At 39.7% G+C, this 12,375-nt stretch overlaps 1 long non-coding RNA gene across 2 annotated transcripts; it reads left to right on the top strand.

The window, feature by feature from the left end:
* Positions 1-572: 572 nt before the first annotated feature.
* Positions 573-5,193, top strand: LOC110507954. 2 transcript variants are annotated; one of them, XR_002471214.2, is made up of 5 exons: positions 573-672; positions 959-994; positions 1,130-1,407; positions 3,128-3,343; positions 3,525-5,193. It is a non-coding gene; the product is annotated as an uncharacterized LOC110507954 (long non-coding RNA). The 2 variants fall into 2 exon arrangements; XR_002471213.2 differs by having other exon boundaries at positions 3,128-5,193.
* Positions 5,194-12,375: the final 7,182 nt, after the last annotated feature.

Here is a 12,375-nt window from a genome sequence, read left to right as displayed (position 1 = left end):
GAGTGACCATTTGGGTTCTTTGTCACTTCCCTGACAAAGGCTCGTCTCCCCCGATTGCTCAGTTTGGCCGGGCGGCCAGCACTAGGAAGAGTCTTTGTGGTTCCCAACTACTTCCATTTAGGAATGATGGAAGCCACTCTGTTCTTGTTGACCTTCAATGCTGCAGATGTTTTTTGGTAACCTTCCCCAGATCTGTGCCTCGACACAATCCTGTGGAGGAATACATAAATAAATAAATACATCAATAAATATATATGCACGTAAATGTAAAAATAAATGAATGTACAAGTAAATCAATCAACAAATAACACAATTTGATCAAAATGAGTACTTTTGCATTTTGCCAAAATATGTATTTTCCTAATTATTATTTTCCCTACTTATTTATTTCTCTGTTCATTTATTTCCTTGTCCATTCATTCCTGTTTTTATTTATTTCCCTATTTATTTATTATTGTCAACTATTATTTATTTACTTCTGTATTTTTTCGTCTCTATGCAAATGATGAGGCGGGACTTTAACATTCCGGCATAGCAATCAAGCACAGAGTGCGGATAGGCTGTAGATCCTCCCTAGATAGGGCGAAACAGGCTGACTGTGTGTATGTCTACGAGTGTCAGTGTCTGAGCTTCTTCGAGAGGCGGCGGATCTGTTTGGAGGAATAGAGTACTGTAAGTATAATGAGACATACTCTGAAAGTATAAATTCGATTTTTGCTGGGGGTCAGTTGAACATTATTTTACGTGTACGTTTCGCGCACATTGAAAGCACATGTTCAAACTGTTAACGTTAACTTAGCAAGCAGACTGACCAAAGGAACAAAAAGGGAAGAGTGCAGACTGGCCAAAGCTAGCTCGAATCATTTGCTTTTCACTCCACTGTTGTAGCATTTGATAGCTAGCATGCATGGTTGATTGTCTAGCAGTCCACAAAGAAAATATTTGAATATTTCCCTAGGTAGATATCTCTGAAATGGTGCGGTCAAGTTTAGAGGTAAGCATGGGTAACTTAGCAATATACTTCTCTGCAGTTTGAATTAAATTGTATAGCTACATATTTTATTCCGTTGATATGTAGGCCTAATGGTGCATGCTGATAATTTGTATTGTACAATTTCATTGTCAACAGCAAATTCATCTGGGACCTCATCTGGCACTGCTTCAAGCGTTTCATCTGGCGCTGCGTCTAGCGTTTCATCTGACGCTGCGTCTAGCGTTTCATCTGGCGCTGCGTCTAGCGTTTCATCTGGCGCTGCGTCTAGCGTTTCATCTGGCGTTTCGTCTAGCGTTTCATCTGGCGCTGCGTCTAGCGTTTCATCTGGCGCTGCGTCTAGCGTTTCATCTGGCGCTGCGTCTAACGTTTCGTCTGACACTTCAAGGGGTTGAGTAGCCTACAACATGTTGATGGTGAGCTAGCTAATATACAAATAATAATGTATTATAATTAATATTATAATATCATTTCTAACCAAGTGTAAAGTAAGATTGTGCCTCCGATGACTGACGCTGTCTTGGGCGGAAATACACAACTCCTGTCCCAAGCAGGATTGGTAAAGAGCACTTCCAGTGGGGTTGGGTGAGAGGCGCCTGAACTTTCGAGGTATGCCATCTGACAAAAGTTGTGCTGAAAAAGAATCATGGTCACACCACTTGATAGACAAAAGGGAGCCGGACGTTTAAAGTCAATCAACAGAGTGAATCAAATTGTTTTGTGCAATATTTTGACAATTTGATTTATGGTGTGCATAGGCATGCACAAATCTAAGTTTTAGAACATATAACTTTAATGTATAGAGAGTTTCTTGTTGAATTATGAAGAGATTCTTGCATAGTTGAATTCAATTTACATAGTGTATAATACTGGCCTTAGATCGACACCTGTACTCTGAGAAGCCTGATAACTATGGCTATTAAATATTAAATCCTACTCATGTGATTAATTAAAGCTAGTCTGGGCATGTAGTTGTCAAGCTTCTCAGAGTATGGGTGCAGATCTAGGGTCAGTTTTTCTATCTAGCAAAGAATAAGGCTATAATATAGACAGGGGAAATTTGATCATAGATCTTCACCATAGTGCAAGAAGCTGGACAGCTGGCCCAAATATTACACCATTATGAAGGTCCTGTCAGTTAGAGATGTACACTCACTGGCCACTTTATTAGGTACATCTGCGTGTTAATGCAAATAGCCTGCTCCTTCGAACAGCGAATCATGTGGCTGTCTGCAACTCAATCTATAGAGTAGAGAGCTTTAGTTGTTGTTTGACCAAACAGAACGGGCAAGATGCGTAATCCAAGAAACTTTGACCTTGGTATGATTGTTGGTGCCACACATGGTGGTTCCAGCATCTCAGAAACAGCTGCCCTCCTGGGATTGTTACGCACCACAGTCTCTAGAGTTTACAGAGAATGGTGCGATAAACAAAACACATTCAGTGAGCGGCAGTTCTGGGGGCAAAAACGCCTTCTTAATGAGAGAGGTCAGAAGAGAATGTCAAGACTTATTTTATTGTTCAGAAATGTGGTGGGTACTCTCTTCGTTCCCTGGACTTTATCCTGCTTACTGTTCCAAATGTCCGAACTGAATTTGGTAAAAGGGCTTTTATGTACTCTGCGCCATCGTCTTGGAATGCCTTACAAAATACTTTTAAACTGGAAGAACTTGTCCCAATTGGTATTTTTAAATCACCGATGAATGATCTTGAGACTGATTCCCTGACATGTCAATGTTTTTGATTTTGTTATACTCTTGTGAATTCTTTGGTTTTTACTAGACTACTTGTAGTTTTTCATGTTTGTCTGTAATTTTTGTAATGACTTGGTGCTGACGCTCTTGAAAAATAGATTTTAAATCTCAATGAGCCCTTCCTGGTTAAATAAAAGTAATATTTTTTAATTATTTTAATTAAGCTAACAGAAAGGCCACATGCTCAAATAACAGCTGTTTAAAACATTGGTGTGCAGAAGGGCATCTCTTAATGTACAACCCTGTGAATAATTCAGGCTGTTGTGGAGGCAGAAGGGGGTTCTACCCAGTACTAGATAGGTGTACCTAATAAAAAGTGTATATACTGATAAAAATCAGATTTGCAAGTTATGTATATTTTTTGTTTTTCATTATCTCACAGGTAATCAAGAAAGTTCACAAGTTCATTTTAACTTTGTTTCCAAAGTTGAGAGACAAGGGCGGGTTCGAGCTGCTGAACATTTCTGGAACTACACAAAGCCATCATCTTATACCTGTCCCATGCCCCAATTGGGGCTACAGTTTGCGATATCTGAAAGACCCTTGTGTCGTGCTACTCTACATTCACCCGCTGTAAAGGAATTTGCGTATGGAGCATGTAAGTCTAATTTCTCAGTTTATGTACTTTTAATGAACTTTAGAGCACTTACTAATCCAAAGTAGATATGTTGAGTGTTAAGCAATATTTACAACAGATGATAACAAAAATAACAAAAATCTATAGATAAGTGTCTTCTCTGTTTTTTTGTATTTATTTATGTAATTTTCTCATCAATTAGGAACTGAATGATTCAGTTGTTGCTCAAAGTGGATCATTGACACAATGTCTAAACTGTGAAGAACAACTTTACTTTGTACAAATAAGAAGGCACAGTGAAGCCTGCTCAAGGTAATGCTCTGAATGGGAAATGAATCATGGTGATGTTGGGGAAATATGATATTCTTCATTTATGGAAGGTGCACTCATCATTACAAATGATGGTATGGCCATGTTGCACATCAAAACAGAACACTTAAGTAGTTTGATCATTTGTTAGTTTAGATGTGGAAAAGGTACAATTTAATTGAGCTGTTCTGGGTGTTAACTTCTTGGTTCATTGTTGCTGCACCTTTCTTTATGATAAAGATGATACTTACAACACTTCACTATCAGGCTATCAGCTGTTGTAGAGGGGAGTTAACTGTTAGTATCTGATATACCTAACTCCTTGGCTCAACTCTTCAAGTCAATCACAGGTTGAAAGGGCGGGGGAGAATGAAAGGGAGAATGAAGGTGCAGCTGTCCCTAGAGCCGGTGGGACAAGTTCCTCCACCGGTCAGCATCCAGTTGTAGATTTGGCAATGGAGGTGTGTCTGGAGACAGGTTCAGATGAGGGTTTATATTCTGAAGGTTTACAGATCAGTTTTAAGGGATTGGTAATTTAGCACGTCTTAGGGCTAGTTATTAATGTTAATGTACAATTTTCAGGTGTAGTACTTTCTATATGATACATTTAGTTGTATTCAATCGTCTTTCTTTACAAACACTTACATTCAATGCACTAACACTCACCTCGTGAAAATGGTGTGGACATAATGATGCATACTGATTATTTTATATTTTTAATAACAACAGCAAGTTCATCTGGCACTTCAGCAGCAAGTGGTCCAGTATACACCGTTGATGGTAAGTACAATGTTCAGAAGAACCTATTATTTAGTACACTGTATCAACTGTCTCTGATGGGTAAAGTTTACGCAAACATTTATTTACTTGTCGCACCTCATTGGACTGCTAATTCTTGCACGTTTTGGACATAGCAGGTGATTTAGTGAATAATTTATTTGCATTTCATTTGCAGTATAGACACTGTTATGGGTATGCATCTATACCTCAGAGAAATGCAGTTAACATTCTATATTGCTGTTATGCTTGAGTTACAGAACCAAATCCGGTCAAGTCAGCTCAGCTGTTCACATACTGGACACTTCAGTCCAACAAGGACAAAGACCACCTGACCTTGAGCTTGAGGGATTCCTTAGTGGAAAGGAACAGGGCCATAATCCTTTTCTCACAATGGCATCCAATGGCTAGGTTTGCTGAGCTAGTGTAACTACATTGACTGATTTCAAATATGTTTACAAGGTGACTCTGCCATTGGAGAGGGGGTCACCAGGTATGTCCTGTCCACTGTCATGGAAAATCTTTTTAATATATTGATTTATAGACTTGTAGATTATGTGAAACAGTTTTTCCCCAGGTCAGTTAAAAAGAGAACTGTTTATTTAAGAAGACCTTGCTCTTTGAGGGTGAGCAGGACCATTGTGTTCCTTCCACATCTCAGGCACTTTTGGAAAGTCATTTTATTTTTTGTGGTAGCTGGGTGCATGATTGGGCACTTAAAAAAAGTATCATTATTATTTATTTAAATGGTGGCCCACACCTTGCAGGACTAAGCCCTGCTATCATACATGTACTGTTTGGCAGAGAACCAGAGACGGCACCGATAACCTTATCTGACTGCATGGACCACGATGTCCGGGATGTCATCCAGTTGGTTCGGAGAAACATTTTTATCTTTTGTGTGTGTGTGTGTGTGTGTGTGTGTGTGTGTGTGTGTATATATATATATATATATATATATATATATATATATATATATATATATATATATATATATATATATATATATATATTTATATTTATTTTGTAGGTTCATCAGAGGTCCTGAAGAATTTGTCAGAGGTCCTGAAGAGTGCTTTTTTATTTTTATTTTTTTACCCTGAAGCTGTCAAAAAATACTATGACTTATGAGGATTTTGAAAATGATCTGATGGCAAGCATCTCCTCATCCTACTCTGGGTTTGGTCCGTTTTGATTCAAAGCCCTGCAGGAAGACACAATGTTCACATCAGCTAAGGTTTTATAGCGCTTTTTATTGTTATTTGATATACTTTAGTAAACAGTGATACAGACACTTTGATAAAGTGGCTTCCATTTTACATTCTAACGGTAATGGTTAACCAAAAAAATCTAAGCTGTACAATTTGAAAGATTAGAGAGCTAGAATGAAGGTAGTGATGGTCTAGGAACAGTCAGCTCGGGGATTTGAACTCGCAACCTTTCGGTTACTAGTCCAACACTCTAATCACTAGGCTACCCTGCTGCCCCAACTTCCAATGGCCTTGCAGGCAGATGCATTCTAGATAGATCCTATTGGAGGAGGAACCTGAAGCTGAGGGGCCAGTTCAACGGCCTACCCTCCATATATACTCCCATTATCCCTATTTAAAAGTCCTGTCTTAAAAGGTTTCCTCAAGGAAGTGCCTAGGCAGTCAAGCAGCAGAAGAGAAATGTGCCTTTTAGAAGCTCTGAGTAGTTGGCTAATCCAAATTGATGGCCACAAACAGAGGAAAATAATTGCTGGTTGTAAATAAAATAAAAATTGAAAGGAATTTCTAGGAAATGGTGATATTAATGCACTGCCTCATTTCTATATTGGATAAAGGAATTAAGTACATGAGGACAAATATTGAGTTGGTATGTGTTCTGGGTCCCTCTCAAAGAAACCAATGCTAATTGTGACCAACATCTCCTCTTTATAGATGGCAAACTATTTACTTTTGAAGCCAGGTGGGGTTTTCCAACTGTGGGAAACATACTGTTTAGGGAATATTGTGTGGTATATCAGAATTCCCATGCACTTGTTCTATGCCTGGCTGCACTACAAGGTGAACTGTAAGGCAAGTTACCCTCAAACTGTACAAGAGACTGAAATAAAAAAAAAACTGATGCTTCATCTGATTGAATATTTTTGATATATCTACAACATATCCACTCTATATGACTGCATTTACCCTGAAATATCTTTTCCACCACACTGAGGGAGAAGGCGTCTCAACTGGCCAATCAACGTTAGGGGTGCTCTTGACAAACGAGGCTCATCGCTCCTCCAGTTTAACTTGACCTTCACCTGCCTGCAGCTTTGCTGGATCCATTTTGCGCTTGTTTTCTGCAATAAAGTGCCTGATGTATATTAACCAACATTGGTGTTCATAAGGTCCAGAGTCTCAAAGGCCTGATAAAGACAAATACGTCCACTTTTACACCAGGTGAGGGGTTTCTTTTTTGCCATGAACTGGGTCTGAGAGGAGCAGGACACCAGAGGCTGCAATGAAGTGAAAAATAGATTCTGAGAAAATTCAAAAGTGTACAGGGTTCAGTGCAGGGGCATCCCAACTGCCTGTGTACACTCTGGGCTTGTAAAATTCAACTGAACAGGTCAAATACTGTTTTGAGTAATTAACGCAGAGGCCAGGGGAAGTCTGGGTGGCCTAAATTCTAAAAACCAGCCAGAGTATTAAATGTAGCATGCCCATGGGTAAGGGGCCAGATCCAAACCAAAGTAATGCTAGAAATTCAAACAGGCATATTTCTGCCTTATGTCTCACTTCCTTAGAAAAACATTGGAATTTGTAATGTTTCTGCGTAATTACTGAGTTACCTCAGACAAGCCTGTCTGTTGAATTTAACAAGACGTTTTAGGAAGGACAAGCCCTTCTGAATAAACAACAAATTATGACTGTGTGCACTCCGCAGTTAGGAAGTCTTCTCTGCCTTGTACTGTAAGATATGGAATGTATAGCTCTAAAGCTGAATAAATGTTCAAACAGTGTGGGACAGAGTGATAAGACATTAGTCTTCTTTCTCAGCCCTCTGCCTTTTCTTATATTGAAATATGCTGCAAGGCCTTTGGCACAGTTCATTAATACAGTAAGATCCAGTATATCATGAATCCATTATTTGGGGAAGTTGAGAATATGTGACTGCAGGTAATTTACAGTGAACTGTTAATTCAGCACCCAGTAGACAGTGTTTCCTGTCACACACAGTGATGAACATGTGAGCTGTGCCTCAAGACCTCCCCAGTGTTAGAAATCTGACAGTAGATGGGCAGTGCAGCCGTTTGACCCATGAACTTTCCTGATGAGAGGGCGGTGTTTCAAGGTGATAAGGGCTTTAGCCCAGGGAATCCTGACACTGAATAAACCTGATGTAGTGTATTATAACAGAAGCCAGATTTGGGGTCGCTCCACTTGCACTTCCACTAACACCTTATAACAAACTTCCCTCGGAGTCCAAACATTTAAGGAATAAAATTATACAGTCTAGTGTGAAGGGGTCAGAGAGTGAAAAGGGAGAGGCCCATGTACACATATTAGTGTGCCCTACCAAGGTGACTGGCTTCCGTTGGTCTTGATAGGGTTTGTAGCACCTGATCCTGTTTGAGGCCCCCGCTCACGTTCCATCCCTTGCTCCCCACGCTGTGATGTGATGTCCTCGTTCCGTGGCCTGGCTCAAATTGAAATCATAAGTTGCTCCAGAGGCCATTGCCTCTGTGTTCTGGGGGTCTGTGGAGAGTAGGCTGTGTCGGCAAGCCTTTCCACACTGTTGCAGTGTTCGCCCCAGATTATTACAGCATAGATAGCACTGAGGAATAGAAGGACTACAATGGTCATTACGGTGCGTGATATGGTGAGGGTGGTATTTTGAGTTTGCTTGTCTCAGGAGGGGCATGATTGATAGTTAGACATACATCACCAGAAATAAACGTTTGAATGTATTCTTTAAACAGTCGTGAAGAAGACATTCAGCTGAAGTTGAAGTGACACTTTTTGTTCTACTCTTTAGTTCAGACAATTGATGAGTGATTTTACGTCACATTTGCTCATTCTTTTGGGAGGTAAAATGCTTTGGAACTAAATCAGCCATATACAGGACATTTTACAGTGTACCATCTTGACTCACTGTTCAGCTTATAGTTTCTTATTACAGTGTTTTGCTTGTTGCATGATGAGTTTGAATGAGTGGAGCTCAATTGTTCAAATTGCCATCAATTTGTAAATAACCTTCTTTAGCTAAAGCCAACTCATTTTATGTCAGAAATCACAGCTTGTTTGTATCATAATAGATGCCACTTGTCTTATCAGTCAATTGCATGTTATTTGCAGACAATTGCACCTTGCGATGGGGACTCCCAGACTCTGACCTGCCCTCAGTGTGAATGACTCACTGAGAACAGCCAAAACAGCTCAAACAGCATTTGCTGTTACATACAAACTATCAGCATTTGATATTCTCTTGGAGATAGTTTGACCAATCCAAATACTGAAATCAATTCAATTCTCAGACCCAGGCTTTTAAACATCTCCAATTATATCTGATAATATGGCAACTGTCTCACTATAGACATTTAAGACGATGGAAAAAGAACCTTGCGCATCTGGCAATGTTTGCACTTCCATGTCAGTCAATGGCCGTGGAAGCTGAACCTCAGGGACTGTGACTCCTTCATGATGGTGACCATAAGAACCTCCCCAGTCAAGGCTGTATTCCATGTCAACCTAATGTGAGATCAACAGTCAAATATGAGCATGTCTATTCTATGCAAATAATGAAGGAATGGGAATCACAATTGAACAAGGTCATTTGGGAATACAGTGTTTGTTTACAGTGTAAAATTTGTTTTTACCACAGGTAGTTGCAATTTATCTCTAATCATGTTAAATAAAATGTGGTAAAATAATGTTAACAAATTTAATGATTTTATTATTTGCATCATTGATTGCTGCTTACATTCATACTTATTCATATGTACACATTTGTGTGTCATGCATTAGAAGTGTACTTGCTAACATTATTTAAAGTACAAACCTGGAGGGGGTCATGATATGCCTCACGTTGAGTCCATAGCTGCAGTGGTGACTGATTCCCCTCAGTGCGCAATCAATGGTGGTTCCAGCTGTCCTTGAAGAACTGCAGGTGCCTTTGGATTTGTAGAATAAATCTCCAGTTCAGGGCATAGATGTGGATCTCTTCCTCTAGGTTGAGTAGACCCTCCCTCTCCAGGTTGCAGAAAGAAGTATAGAAGATGTCCAACACTCCCCCCAAAGACATCCCTCTACAGTCATTTACCCTGGATAAAGAGACAAAGCAAAGACATCCCTCTACAGTCATTTATCCTGGATAAAGAGGCAAAGCAAAGACATCCCTCTACAGTCATTTATCCTGGATAAAGACACAAAGCAAAGACATCCCTCTACAGTCATTTATCCTGGATAAAGACACAAAGCAAAGACATCCCTCTACAGTCATTTATCCTGGATAAAGAGGCAAAGCAAAGACATCCCTCTACAGTCATTTATCCTGGATAAAGAGGCAAAGCAAAGACATCCCTCTACAGTCATTTATCCTGAATAAAGAGGCAAAGCAAAGACATCCCTCTACAGTCATTTATCCTGGATAAAGAGACAAAGCAAAGACATCCCTCTACAGTCATTTATCCTGGATAAAGAGACAAAGCAGAAAAGCATACGAGTGTGAGAGAAAGAGTTGGGGGAGAGAGATATGTTGTTATTGTTATTCATAAAATCACCACAGTTGTCTACAGTCACAACTCTTTCTATGCAAAAAAGTTGTAAGAATGTTTACTAATCAGAGCAATTTAGCATGTGACCTAACACAAACCTAACAGAACCACAATATCATTCTGATAACTCATTTGCTTCTTAAACATGTTTATCTGCAAATTTAACAAAACATAATTGGCCATTTAAGCTAATAAGGTTGATTTGAAGAAGTATGAAAATATACACAATTATTACAAAAATTATTATACCTCTGATTCTGTGTACTTCTACCAGTGAGATGGGAATTCCCTGTTTAGGCCTCTGGTGGACACCTTGAAGTGTGCCACTTACTTGAACATGTTCTCCTCCTTTGTCAGACCTAACGCATGATGGCACTCAGCTTCAAGGAAGCTGTTAATCACTGTTGAGGCCCGGTTGTTGGTGGCGGCGCTGAGGTACACGATTAGATGCCTAAAACCGTCAATGCCACCATGAACTACAAATCACCATCTGTAATAAAGAAATTGTATTGTTTCGTTTACTGGAATATTAAAGGTCCCATCTAACATAGTCAAAATAATCTTCACTCTTCAATCACTGGATGGATACGTTATTTCTTCTTCGACTGACATTGGCTTTCCACATTGCACAAGTGCAAAGTCTTCAAGACAGTAATGCAAATGGACATGATGAGTGAGTTAGTAATAAATATATAACAAATACATCCTGATCAGTGTCCCAGCTTGTTGAATAGGCCTCTGGCATAAACGTTGCTCTGTGACGGTTAGTACAGCACTTAATGGAGCGCAGGCGCCACCCCAGTGGCATGAGTTCAACTGAGAATGGAGGGGATGGGTGACGTCCCCCAAGATGATGAGAGTTTGCTCGTAGAACGAGGCCTGGATACGGAGGGACACACCAGTGACTTTGGAGCAGGTTTTAACAATGGGTTAGAGACCTGTTTGGTTACCAAATTGCTGAACACTACAGGGTCAACCTCTGTGTCAGTAGATGCAGCTAACTGGAACAAATTGTCAGCCAGAGACTCCACACAAAAAAAGTAAATAGTCAGATTAAGCACAAGCATTTTCAGCTAGGTTAGCCAAAACTCTCAAATCTCTGGCTGTCTCTTGCATTCGTGTAGCCATATTGCGTATCAATCTTCGTACTCTGATACCGATCAACCAATGGGAGTAAGGTTACCTGCATATATATTTATGGATTTATTTATGTATTCATAATTGTTTTTACTTTGGCCGTCTTGGTCCTCCATAGACTGGAAGATCACTCATTCAAAGTAGGAAAAGTGAGACGGAAATGAAATGAGGATGTGGTTGTGGTGGTGATGTATGCTATGTCGTAAGGACATTGTTCTCTGCACTACAGTATCAGACAGACCTCTCAGGAAAAAGTCTACTTATGCTTTCAGGCAATAACCATAGTTTCCAGAGAGCTAGATTACATATTTAGTAGTTATATTTCAAACACACAGACAAACATTAATTTTTGTTGGCTCCTGGCAGTGTACTCAAGATATCCCCTGGCTGTTCCTGTGGCTCCCTCTAGTGCCTCTTTGTACGAAAGGATAACATGATATTTCACTGTTTCAGACTTTTCCAGACAGTCTCCCACTCATACTGTATGTGAATGTGTGCATTAGCAATGACAGTTGTTGGAATCATGATATTTCACTGTTTCAGACTTTTCCAGACAGTCTCCCACTCATCCTGTATGTGAATGTGTGCATTAGCAATGACAGTTGTTGGAATCATGATATTTCACTGTTTCAGACTTTTCCAGACAGTCTCCCACTCATACTGTATGTGAATGTGTGCATTAGCAATGACAGCTGTTGGGATCATGATATTTCACTGTTTCAGACTTTTCCAGACAGTCTCCCACTCATACTGTATATGAATGTGTGCATTAGCAATGACAGCTGTTGGAATCATGATATGATAAAAAATAAGATTTACAATTGGAAAACTTTTCGTATACAGCTTGGTTTCTTCTAGAAAATACTAAAAGACAAACTCCAACCTGCGTAGGAAACATATATAGTTATATCAATGGGAAACCCCTTCTGTTAACATACACATCTTACAGAGGCAGTGAAAAGTTTCACATCAAAAAACAACAGAGCATGCTGAACCACGTGAGCGTGGCCTAAGCAGAAACTGCTTCCACGGTATGTGCTCAAACCACACAATACTTGATGACTGTCTTCCTTTAACTATGCAA

Source organism: Oncorhynchus mykiss, chromosome 27, assembly GCF_013265735.2.
Source record: "Oncorhynchus mykiss isolate Arlee chromosome 27, USDA_OmykA_1.1, whole genome shotgun sequence".
NCBI classification, from domain to species: Eukaryota; Metazoa; Chordata; class Actinopteri; order Salmoniformes; family Salmonidae; genus Oncorhynchus; species Oncorhynchus mykiss.
The sequence above is the reverse complement of the archived record's forward strand: the minus strand, read 5'-3'. Positions and strand labels throughout refer to the sequence as shown.